The following is a 13,007-nucleotide window of genomic DNA, read 5'->3' as shown; positions in this document are numbered from 1 at the left end:
AACAACAACTGTTGTCTTTGAATCACACGAGATGAGAACTATCAAGTATTAGAACACTCAAGTACTAAAGAACTATGAATCTTTTGCTATGTGCCATCATCACAAACAAGCCAGTTCAGTCAGTTCAGTTCAGTTGCTCAGTTGTGTCTGACTCTTTGCAACCCCATGGACTGCAGCATGCCAGGCCTCCCTGTCCATCACCAATTCCTGGAGTTTACTCAAACTCATGTCCATCAAGTTTGTGATGCCATCCAATTACCTCATCCTCTGTCATCCCCTTCTCCTTATACCTTCAATCTTTTCCAGCAACAGGGTCTTTCCAAATGCGTCAGTTCTTCACATCAGATGGCCAAAGTGTTAGAGTTTTAGCTTCAGCATCAGTCCTTCCAATGAATATTCAGGTCTGATTTCCTTTAGGATGGACTGGTTGGATCTCCTTTCAGTGCAAGGGACTCTCAAGAGTCTTCTCCAGAACCACAGTTCAAAAGCATCAATTCTTTAGCACTCAGCTTTCGTTATAGTCCAACTCTCACTTCCATACATGACTACTGCAAAAACCATAGCCTTGACTTTGACAACCTTTGTTGGCAAAGTAATGTCTCTGTTTTTTAACATGCTATCTAGACTGGTCATACATTTTCTTCCAAGGAGTAAGTGTCTTTTAATTTCATGGCTGCAATCACCAACTGCTGTGATTTTGGAGCCCCCCAAAATAAAGTCTGCCACTGTTTCCACTCTTTCCCCATCTATTTGTCATGAAGTTGATGGGGCCAGATGCCATGATCTTCATTTTCTGGATGTTGAGCTTTATTTAAGCCAACCTTTTTCACTCTCCTCTTTTACTTTCATCAAGAGGCTCTTTAGTTCTTCTTCACTTTCTGCCATAAGGGTGGTGTCATCTGCATATCTGAGGTTATTGATATTTTTCCTGGAAAACTTGATTCCAGCTTCTGCTTCATTCAGCCCAGTGTTTCTCATGATGTACTCTGCATAGAAGTTAAATAAGCTTGGTGACAATATACAGCCTTGATGGACTCCTTTCCCTATGTGGAAACAGTCTGTTGTTCCATGTCCAGCTCTAACTATTGCTTCCTGACCTGCATACAGATTTCTCAAGAAGCAGATCAGGTAGTCTGGTATTCCCATCTCTTTAAGAATTTTCCATGGTTTGTTGTTCCACTCAAGCCAACAATATTCTAATATCTACCTTGTAAAATCTAGTTCAATGTTATTAAATTCTAACCAATTCACTATATACAAAGGTTACAATTACAGGTTTCTATAAATTGTCAAAAGATCACTGTGGTACAGTATAAGACAGTTTGCTACTTTTTGACATTTATTCTGGAAGTTTCATAATGCAAGCTCTTTCTAAACAAACAGATACACTAACCAATGAATTGCATTATTAATATGTGTAACTTTGTATTTTCATAAAGCCCTTTGTATAGTTTTAAGTATTTATCATCCTTATTCAGTTGCCTTTTGGTATCTTGAGTGGACTGTTTCCAGAAGTGCCCTCGGATACCAAAATCCACAGATGCTCAAGTCCTGTATATAAAATGACACAGTATAAGCAATACAGTTGGCACTCAGAATCTGTGAATATGCATGAACCAAATTGAATCTTTAATTTCTTTCTATATACAGCTCCTAATTTCTCTGCCTGGAATGCCCCTGCTTTAACTTTTCATGACCACGTCCTCTCCAGTTTAAGGCCCAACTCAAAACATGTCTCTTTTAGGAAGTCTATTCTCTAGCTTGAAGTCAACCCTATTGATTCTTAAATCCCACACAATCATAGTTCTCCATCACTGGTTAAAAATATAGATGTCAGAGATGCATTGTGGATCTTCCTAATCACAGTCAATGAGGACAGCTAAACTTTTACGACTATCTAAACTGATGTGTATGTATACTGAAATTTGAGAACCACTGTCATCCATTTTGTTTGCATCTCTATCTCACTTATTCCTCTTTATTTTGCAATTATTTATATTATTTCATGGTATCCAGTCCCACCACTTCATGGCAAATAGATGGGGAAACAATGGAAACAGCGAGAGACTTTATTTTCTTGGACTCCAAAATCACTGCAGATGGTAACTGCAGCCATGAAACTAAATGATGCTTGCCCTTTGGAAGAAAAGCTAAGAAAAACCTAGACATCATATTAAAAAGCAGAGACAGTACTTTTCCTCCAAAGGTCCATATTGTCAAAGCTATGGTTTTTCTAGTAGTCATGTATGGATGTAAAAGAAAGATGAGTGCTGAAGAATTAAGGCTTTTGAACCGTGGTGTTGGAGAAGACTCTTGAGAGTCCCTTGGACTGCAGGGAGATCAAACTAGTCCATCCTAAAGGAAATCAGTCCTGAATATTCATTGGAAGGACTGATGCTGAAGCTGAAGCTCCAAATACTTTGACCACCTGATGTGAAGAACTGACTCACTGGAAAATACTCTGATGCTGGGAAAAATTGAAGGCAGGAAGAGAAGGGGATAACAGAGAATGAGATGGTTGGATGGATCACCAAGTTGATGGACATGAGTTTGAGCAAGCTCAGGGAGTTGGTGATGGACAGGGAAGCCTGGTGTGCTGCAGTCCATGGGTTCACAAAGAGTTGGACAAAACTGAGCGACTGAACTGAACTATATTATCTCTCTTTGACCTCTTGTTAAAGACAGTTCTTGAGGGTGGGCAGTGTCTTCATTACTATCTTTATACCCTTTGTGGGACACAGTAGGTGTTGAGTAAGGGTTGAATATACGGTGGAATGAATGAGCTCCAGAGTGAATTTTTTTTAACACATTGAAGTTACATTTCATAACATTTTAAATTATCTTTTAAAATATCATCTTATAAGTAGCCTCAAATTTTCTAACAGTAAGGCAACAGCTAGTAAGAACTGGAGGAGACTGATATTAGTTAATATCCAGCTGATGGTCAATGCCACTAATATTTGAATTTGGCTCTATACACAGGATAACAGATAGAGTTAATCTTATATTAATCTCAGATTATTAGTGGTTATATGGTGATCTGTGTTGAGGAAGATTCTGAGGCTATACAGATTCAGTATTAAATAGTCCTGTTCACCATTGAAGTCATGGCCTGTATACTGGGAATGTTCCATCTCTTATCATCTTTAAAATATAATAGTGACCTTTGGGTGTTGTAAATTAAAAGACACAATTCCTTCAGACATCACAAATTAAATGACTTCAGGGACCATGGCAAATTAACACAAGCAAGTAAAACAGCTCAGGTCGGGGCTAGGCTAATGGAAGAGAAATTCTAAAGTGAAAACACTGGCTTAAAACTCAACATACAAAAAACAAAGATCATGGCCTCTGGTCCCATCACTTCATGGCAAATAGATGGGGAAATAATGACAGGCTTTATTTTCTTAGGTTTCAAAATGACTATAGACAGTGACTGCAGCCATGACATTGAAAGACTTGCTCTTTGGAAGAAAAATAATGGCAATCTTAGACAGCTTATTAAATAGCAGAGACATTACTTTGCTTCCAAAGGTCCGTGCAGTCAAAGCTATTGTTTTTTCAGTAGTCATGTATGAATGTGAGCTGCACAATAAAAAAGGCTGAGTGCCAAAGAATTGATGCTTTAGAACTGTGGTGCTGTAGAAGATTCTTCAGAGTCCCTTGGGCAGCAAGATCAACCTAAAGGAATCAATCCTAAAGGAAATCAACCCTGAAAATTCATTGGGAGGACTGATGGTGAAGCTGAAACTCCAATACTTTGGCTACCTGGTGCGAAGACCAGACTCATTGGAAAAGACCCTGATGCTGGGAAAGATTGAAGGCAGGAGGAGAATGGGTGGCAGAGGACAAGATGGTTGGATAGCATAACCAACTCTATGGACATGAGTTTGAACAAGCTCTGGAGATGGTGAAGGACAGGGAAGCCTGCCGTACTATACAGTTCATGGGGTCACAAAAAGTCAGACATGACTGAGCGGCTGAACAGCAATAACATGAAGCACTCAGCCCTGGATGGCCTGAAAGAAAGTGAAAATGAAAGTCACTCAGTTGTGTCTGACTCTGCAACCCCTTGGAATTCTCCAGGCCAGAATACTGGAGTGGGTAGATTTCCCTTCTCCAGGGGATCATCCCAACCCAGGGATCAAACCCAAGTCTCCTACATTGCAGGCGGATTCCTTACCAGCTGAGCCACAAGGAAAGCCCAAGAATAGTGGAATGGGTAGCCCATTCCTTCTCTAGCATATCTTCCCAACCCAGGAATCAAATCTCTTGTATTACAGGCAGATTTTTTACCAATTGAGCTATCAGGATGGCCTATTGTATCACAAATCCACAGATTCCATATTATCAGATCATGGGAATTGCAAAGCAAGATTTCTGTGAGTAAATTTCCTGATTTCCAAACTTTAACTACCAATTTGGTTTTCAAAAAATATTGCCCAGGTCAAAGAAAAAATAGTGCCTATCATGCTTCATAAAATTACTTGGAGTGCCTTTCTGTCTCTGCCCACCTCTAGTTCTCTCTTCTCTTCCCTGCATTGTCCTAATTTAATGATTGGAATCAATTATTAAAATTTCTGTTCTGTATTCTTCATAGAGAGGTCCTCCATTGTGGTTTTCTGTCACTGCCTTTGTCCCAGAAAAGGCAAATTCAAAGAGCTCTCTGTTGCATTTTTTTGTTTGAAGGTCATGAATTTACACAGACCTTCTTAAGGTAAGGGAATGAATTAGGAGCATCACCAGAAAGGATCAAATATTCTTTTTAACTCCATAGTCTCAGGTAATTGAATTATAGTTCTTATGCATTTAAAGTACTTTTTGTCTCAATAAAAATGGATAAACAAATAGGCAGAAATTGAGCAAAACGTGAAAAAAAGTCTAAATGTTCTATATTCACTTTAAGTATTATTTGAACAACTATAGTTCAGTTAAGGGAAATCATTTTTATCATGACCAATAAAGGCAAAAAGCTGCATGCCTTGCAACTTGCCTCTTCTCAGAAGAACTTCTGAGCACACTGTTAACAGCTGTATAAACAGATTCTGCAATACATGGTCACAGTGCTAAGCTGACAGCCTTACAATTACAGGAAGCTCTAGGGCATTGGTCAAAAGTGTGTGCGTGTGTGTCTTCATATTTTTCTCTTCCCTGGAGGGGTGTTTTCACCCATCACATATTAGTGCTAATAGAGCTTTCTGACCCCAAAGTAAGAACACCTCACCTGTGAAGGAGTGTATGTGTTGCTTGAATGGTTTGCATATAAATACTAATACCTACCCAACCTTATTTAGCCCAATAAATCTCTCAGAGGGTATAAGTCAGCCATTTTGACCACAAGCGGCTATAATTAGGTCAGATGAGGAATGCAAACCCTCTGCCATGAATCATGTTACCCAACTCTCCAGATTTTAACAAATACTCCCAACTGACCGAAGATTAACATACATGACCCAGTGTCTCTTCAAACAGCAGGTGGAGACATGATATTCATTTTTCTCGAGTTTATTTAAAGTCTAATATGCACTGAGTGGGTAACATGATTTGCATTTCAAAATCAGAAAATAAGGCCTATCTCTTGGGTTTGCTCACCAACCTCTGGGTTTTGGGAATTCCTCATTTAGGGAAATGTGATGCCTGGAAAATCCCATGGAGAGAGCTGCCTGGCAGGCTACAGTTCATGGGATCTCAATGAGTCAGACATGACTGAGAGCACGCAGACTCACACCCAAAACTTAAAAACAATAAAAGTAAAAGCAAAAACAAAAAATAACAACAACAGACATAATTGGCAATAAAGCGAGTCCCCAGATGATCATCCTCCAGTGCATTCCGATGCAGCAGCCTTGTAAAAAGTCTGTCTGTCTGTCCATCTGTCTAAGTCACTGATTTTTATTTTTGGATCACATGTCGATGCAAACTCAGGAAAACAAGAGAGAACTCAGCCTTCCTGTTCAGGAAGTGTGGATCAGTTTAAGAGTGAACAGCATTGAAATTGATCTCCTCTATTGCCTCACCATGTCTAAAGACCTCTGATATGCTATTTCACCCCTTATAGTATTTGTGATAGGAAAAGAAAGAAATTCAGGATCAGGAAGTCGAAGTGCCAGATTTGGGGTTGAGGGCTAAGATGTGGAGCCCTGTAACAGGGATGTTGCCAATTATGGATTCCAGGGTTATGATCCCATTTCAGATCCATATCAGGAAGCCCACTGAGCATTTCCCTGAGAGGGATGAGCACCTGAGTCTAGTAGCATGTAAAAGGACCCCCAGTGACTCCCTATTACCCACAAGGTAAAGTTAACATTTTTTTCCATGGTGCAAAGTTCTCTCATGGCTTGACTTTTGCCTACTTTCCTAGCAATATCTCCCCCACTATCCTAATACATGTTTACACACCCCCAGGTGTGAACATCTACTTGCTAGCAAATTTCACAGCTCTATGGCTTGACGTATGCTATTCCTGTGTGTGTGTGTGCTAGGTCGCTTCAGTTGTGTCTGACTCTTTGCAGAACTACAGACTGCAGCCCACCAGGCTCCTCTGTCTGTGGGATTCTCCTGGTAAGTATATTGGAGTGGGTTGCCATGCCCTCCTCCAGGGCATCTTCCTGACCCAGAGACTGAACCTTCATCTCCTATGACTCCTGCATTGCAGGCAGATTCTTTACTCTGAGCCATTGGAGAAGCCCCACACTATTCCTGCCTTCTAGTAACTCTTTTTCTTCCTTCTTCATTTTGAGAATCAGTTCAGTTCAGTTCAGTTCACTCGCTCAGTCATGTCCAACTCTGCAACTCCATGAACCACAGCACGCCAGGCCTACATGTCCATCACCAACTCCCGGAGTTCACCCAAACCCATGTCCATCGAGTTGGTGATGCCATCCAACCATTTCATCCTCTGTCATCCCCTTCTCCTCCAGCCCTCAATCTTACCCAGCATCAGGGTCTTTTCCAGTGAGTCAGCTCTTCGCATCAGGTGGCCAAAGTATTGGAGTTTCAGCTTCAACATCAGTCCCTCTAATGAACACCCAGGACTAATCTCCTTTAGGATGGACTGGATCTCCTTGAAGTCCAAGGGATTCTCAAGAGTCTTCTCCAACACCACAATTCAAAAGCATCAATTCTTTGGCACTCAGCCTTCTTTATAGAATGGCTACTATTAATTTTCAAGAGCTAGCTTGAGGATCTGTTTCTCTGTGAACTAAACAGCAGGTGAATGTATTTTCTTTTGGGAAAATATTATGTCTTGAGTATTGTGTCATTATAGATTTTCTCACACCATATTGCTATATTTATTTTTCTTGTCTTTCTCCACATAGGGCTGACTCTTTGAGGTAAGAAAGGTGCCTTATTCATCTACATCTCAATCAATAGAATAATAGGGTACTGCATACATTTTAAATGCTCAAAAAGTAATTGTTGGATAAAGTGTTTTAAAAAATAGGTAGTTTGAGAGACTTCTCCAGAAATATTGTTTACCATGTCTTTGGAATACCTCAGATCTAGATGTTGCTACAGTCTCAACCATGACTAGAGCCACTTTGATGCTATTTCATTGTCTTCTTTTCCCCAGTGAAATACAATGTTCTATAGAGAATGTCTTTACCAGAAACCATTAACCTAACTTGTCTGTCGCTTTCACAAGTTGTACAATGTCATTTACCCTCTACTTTAGGGAACGTTTTATCTTAGCAGCTAATTTTGCTATGGGAGTCCTTGCTTCTTAGGGGGCCCTATCATTTAAAAAAAAAGAATGGCATAAAAACAAATCTGAAAATCATTTGGAAATTAAATTTTAAAACATTCCACAAAAATAAAAATATTTGGAATAATATGCCTATCAAATAAGACCAGATTTAGGGAATAGAAGAAAAGTAAAATAACTTTGAAATTTATAAAAAGAACTATCACAAAATTTGCAAAGGCCAAGAGAGTTTCAGGAATGTCTAGCTGCAACATCTGAGAACTCATACTTATTTTAATTTTTGAAGTACATACTCACTTATTGGTATTTAGGTGTGCTTTCTCCCAGGATAAATGCTCTCAGAAGGTCAAAGGCATGACATCTGATCTTTCCCCTAAAGGATCTAAAGTATCTATGAATTCTGTGAGCTTTCAGTATAAGCTTATTAATTGAAAATTTAAGTCTTCTTCATTGACTACTTTTTAAAGTTCTAAGTTGCCAACATTGAGTCTGGGAATTATTGATGAAATGTTATTTTATTCATTAATACACAATAATTACTCATTAAAATTAGTTACAGGCAAATATCACATTCATTATCTATTTTAGTGGATCATATTTTTGAGCTTAATTGCATGTGTTTTTGGGGGTAAAAAGGGTATGTATAAACCCTTATTTATTTCCTTACCTAAATCCCTCTCAAACTGCTTCAGTTTGAGTGATTTTTGATATGTTTGAAATTTAATTTGGGTTTACAGTCTACTGGAGTAAATTCCAATTTATGCCAAAGCAATAAGAAATCATTTGAATAATTCTGAATGAGGAACTGCAATCTTAATAGTTCTCTTTCCTTTTAGTGAAATGGTCCTAGTTGTACTGAGATTCAGTGATTGATAGAATTCATGCTATACTTGTTTTTCAGGACTGCCATAACAAATTAGCACAAGTTTGGGGACTTTGAACAAAAGAAATGAGATTGGTTGTAGAAATAAATTCATTTAGTGAGGAACTCTGTATTGCTGCTTTTTGTTTGCTTGTTTATTTGCTATCTTTTTGTTTGCTACCTAACAAAGTATTGCAGTTTTATTTATAATAAATTGAATTATTTGTAGTAGATATATTTTTACCATGTAAGGATGGCCAAATGGAAGATTCTTTTTCATTTCTGAATTATCTGTCAGTTTATATAACTTTCAATAGTGAAAGGATAGAATCCCAAAGATGACGAGGATTTGGAGTTGGTTTCAATAACATTCATGATGAACATCTGGAAGTCTTAGAAGTGATTTAGGAGAAATATCAGCACATGTTTCTTGTTGGATAAATCTCAATGGAAGAGGCATACAAACATTTGAAAATAATTCACTTCTTTTTATAACAGTCTTATAAAACCCTGCACACTCTTACTCCATTCACTCTTTGTTCATGTATACAGGTCCTAAATTTGAATTCCCCTATCTGTAGACACCATAGCTACCAAATATTCTCAACAATATAATATCTCCACTTTCCATGGCTGTTAGAATATTTCTGATTTATTGCTGTTTTATATCTACTCTACAGTATTCATTACTTAGAAACTGGTTGTAAAACTCTGACAAAGATCTCTTTCTGATGCTTCCATGATATAAATAAGCTTTCCTAGCTCCATAAAGAAGAAAATTCAAGTAGGTAACTAACAAGTGCACTAAGCACAATAAATAAACAGAGCTCAAGTCAAATATAGACGAGATCTTGCTGTATGCAAACAGATATGGGAGAAAAACAATGAACCTCTATAGTTCAGTGCCATTGGAGCATTAATTTGCTTTTAGGTTTTCAAGGAGAATAAAACTGTATTTGCTTTGATTACAATGATGATTTTGTTTAAATTTTGATCTCAGTATTGCTGACTTCATCTATATCAATCATTTTTCTTAAAAGCCATTTGCCTTTTAAGCTGACCAGAAAATACTGTTTTTAACGCCTACTTATAAACTCACCTGAAGAGAGGTAAGGATAATGAAAATACCTTTGTATATCCAAAGGATTACTATCTATTTTCAATAAAATGATGATCCAACCTGACAGTGATCTCACTGTCTCTGAAAACTCACAACGTGATTCTAACAAAGAGAAGGTATGTAACATGAGACAACTCTCTCTCCTGTCCTGCAAGTGGTCATGTAAACGGAGTGGTTGAACCACACTGTCTCCTAGCACTGATAGGTTTATAAAGAGAAGGCAGAATAATTAGTCTGAAGGGAATTAGTCTGGCACGAATACTAAAAAACATTGTAAACCACCACCAAGTTACAGGTTTGTAATAGGGGAAACATGATGGTAAAATGTAAGCCAGTTGTCTACCATGAGAAGAAAAATAGCCATGAGGGCATAGACTTTGTTCATTTTGCTCCTGACTATAAACCCTGTACCTAGAACAATCCTTGGCTTATGAAATATGTGCTCAAAATATTTTGCTAAATTAACATTTAAAAGTGTTATACATGTGAGTAATGAGACATACACGTTTACAGTGAAAGCTATTGCTTTGGGCAGAAGGTAGACTATTTCTAGAAAATAGTTCAGTTTGCTTTTAAAGGTCTTTAGTTGGAAAAACTAACACCCTGCTTGTCTGGCCCAAACTTTCTCTGTTGGTCTGCAGTGTTCTCTTTGACTCCATGCTTCAGAGAGCTAGCCCAAACCTCTGTTTCAATGACCTCTGTACCTAAGATTCCAGGAAGGTGGGTCGACGACTTTAGTCTTTAAACTGCTGAGCCCCGCTCTTGCCAGGCGTCCTCGTGTGAGTGACACCATCTTTTAACCCTGCATGGCGATCCCCGACACACTGCCATGATGCCCGGGGAAGACAGGGTGACCTGGAAGTCCAACTACTTCCTTAAGATCATCCAACTTCTGGATGATTATCCAAAATGCTTCACTGTGGGAGCAGACAACACGGGCTCCAAGCAGAGGCAGCAGAACCCTATGTCCCTCTGTGGGAAGGCTGTGGTGCTGATGGGCAAGGACAGGATGATGCGCAAGGCCATCCGAGGGCATCCGGAGAACAACGCAGCATTGGAGAAACTGTTGCCTCACATCCGGGGGAACGTGGGCTTCGTGTTCACCAAGGAGGACCTCCCTGAGATCAGGGACATGCTGCTGGCCAGCAAGGTGCCAGCTGTCACCCGTGCTGGGGCCATAGCGCCGTGTGCAGTCACTGTGCCGGCCCAGAACACTGGTCTGGGGCCCGACTAGACCTCCTTCTTCCAGGCTTTAGGCATCACCACTAAGATCTCCAGGGGCACCGTTGAAATCCTGAGCGAAGTGCAGCTGATTAAGACCGGAGACAAGGTGGGCTCCAGCGAAGCCACGCTGCTGAACATGCTGAATATCTCCCCCTTCTCCTTCGGGCTGGTCATCCAGCAGGTGTTTGACAATGGTAGCATCTACAACCCTGCAGTGCTTGACATCACAGAGGAAACTCTGCATTCCCGCTTCCTGGAGGGTGTCCGCAATGTTCCCAGCCTATGCCTGCAGACTGGTTACCCGACTGTTGCATCTGTACCCCTTTCTACCATCAATGGGTACAAGTGGGTCCTGGCTTTGTCTGTGGAGACTGATTACACCTTCCCACTTGCTGAAAAGGTCAAGGCCTTCTTGGCTGATCTATTTGCATTTGTGTAGCCCCAGGCAAGGTTGAAACAAAGGAAGAGTCGGAGGAGTCGGAGGAGTCCGAGGAGGATATGGGATTCAGTCTCTTTGACTAATCACCAAAAAGCAGCCAACCTGACCAGCATTATTGGTGAAATGAGAAAATAAAGCCTTCCTTATCTTAAAATAAGTAAATAAAATAAACTGCTGAGCCTTAAAAAGGTTCTTGCCAGGAGCAAAGTCCCTCGAGGCAAGAACACGGCTGCCTTGAACTTTAAAACATGGAAACTTACATTACCACATGTAAATTAAATAGCCAGTGGGAATTTGCTGTATGACGCAGGGAACTCAAACTGGGGCTCTGTAACAACCTAGAGGGGTGGGATGGGGAGGGAGGTGGGAGGATTCAAAAGGAAGGGGATATATGTATACCTATGACTGATTCATATTGATGTTTGGCAAAAACCAACACAATTCTGTAAAGCAATTGTCCTTCAATTAAAAAATAAAGAAATAAAAAACAAAACAGTAGGAAGGTATCTCAGACTTCACCCAGTTAATATCTTCCTTGTTGACAGTAAGAAAAAATTAGAAGAAAGGCAACTTGTCCCCAGTGACTCTGGAAATCAATCATAAAGCCAAAGACTAAAATCCAACTCCCTTGCTGAATCCAACTCCTTTGGTGCTTGGTTTTAAGACCACAAAAAAAAAATGACAATAACATTGCTAGCCTTTGAAATTATAAAGATCTCAAGACTTTCAGACTCCATCACTGGAAAAATACAACTGAAAGACCCCTTGAAAATATATCCCAAATCATATTATTCCCCTCTCACTTCCCTCACATTCATCTCTCACTTTCTCTTCTGAGAATATCTGCATTCAGGCTCTTACCTTTGTTCTTTTCCTTTTTTTCTTTTTTTGTATTTTATTTTTTTCTGCAGATGATTCTAACATTCTTGCCTAAGTGATTCATGTTTTTCTAATCGAATTCCAAACACTGACCTTATAAAAATTTATCATTTTTCTCAAGAGAATGAGAATGAAAATGACGTGCAAAAATGTTTCAACCCATGACTGACAGTCTGGAGACTAGAACCCAGATTTCTTGTGTTCCAGTCTAGGTTCTTCTATTCTAAGACATTGTAAGGGAAATAACAATGTCCTGATTAATTCCAAGAATCCCAAAGATGGATAAAATTACACTATCAAATTCCATCCCCTTATATGAAATTGACAATTTCCCTGTCCTCTTACAAAGGAAGAGCCTGAATACAGAAGACCAAACTGCTTCTCCATTTATAATTAAATCATCAAATTTCTTTTTGTCTAACTTTTGTAGACTTCTACATTCAGTGGGTCTACTATATTTATTTCCCTTTCAGGATCAAGTTGTTTTATTTAACATCCCAAGAACAAACAAAGCTCCTTACTTTTGCCCCAACTCTCCAAGATAATTCAATTCATCCTCTATCAGTCTCTCTCTCTCTCCCTTATAATGTATTGAATGTATGTAAAATATCCAAAAGAAATTTATTGATATCTCAATTGTGGGCCATATGTTGTCATATTAAAAGGACACCTGGATAAAAGAAAAGGACACCTGCAGATGCCCTAGTAAAATCTCTTTGAGTGGGTCAAAAATAACACTCTAGAGGAGGTATGTGATTTTGTAAAGGATTCCAGGTCT

The 13,007-nt window shown here is 39.2% G+C and overlaps 1 pseudogene; it reads left to right on the top strand.

Moving 5' to 3' along the window:
- Nucleotides 1–10,481: 10,481 nt before the first annotated feature.
- Nucleotides 10,482–11,485, top strand: LOC120860192 (annotated as a pseudogene).
- Nucleotides 11,486–13,007: the final 1,522 nt, after the last annotated feature.

This window comes from Oryx dammah, unplaced genomic scaffold, assembly GCF_014754425.2.
Source record: "Oryx dammah isolate SB20612 unplaced genomic scaffold, SCBI_Odam_1.1 HiC_scaffold_11050, whole genome shotgun sequence".
NCBI classification, from domain to species: domain Eukaryota; kingdom Metazoa; phylum Chordata; class Mammalia; order Artiodactyla; family Bovidae; genus Oryx; species Oryx dammah.
The sequence above is the reverse complement of the archived record's forward strand: the minus strand, read 5'-3'. Positions and strand labels throughout refer to the sequence as shown.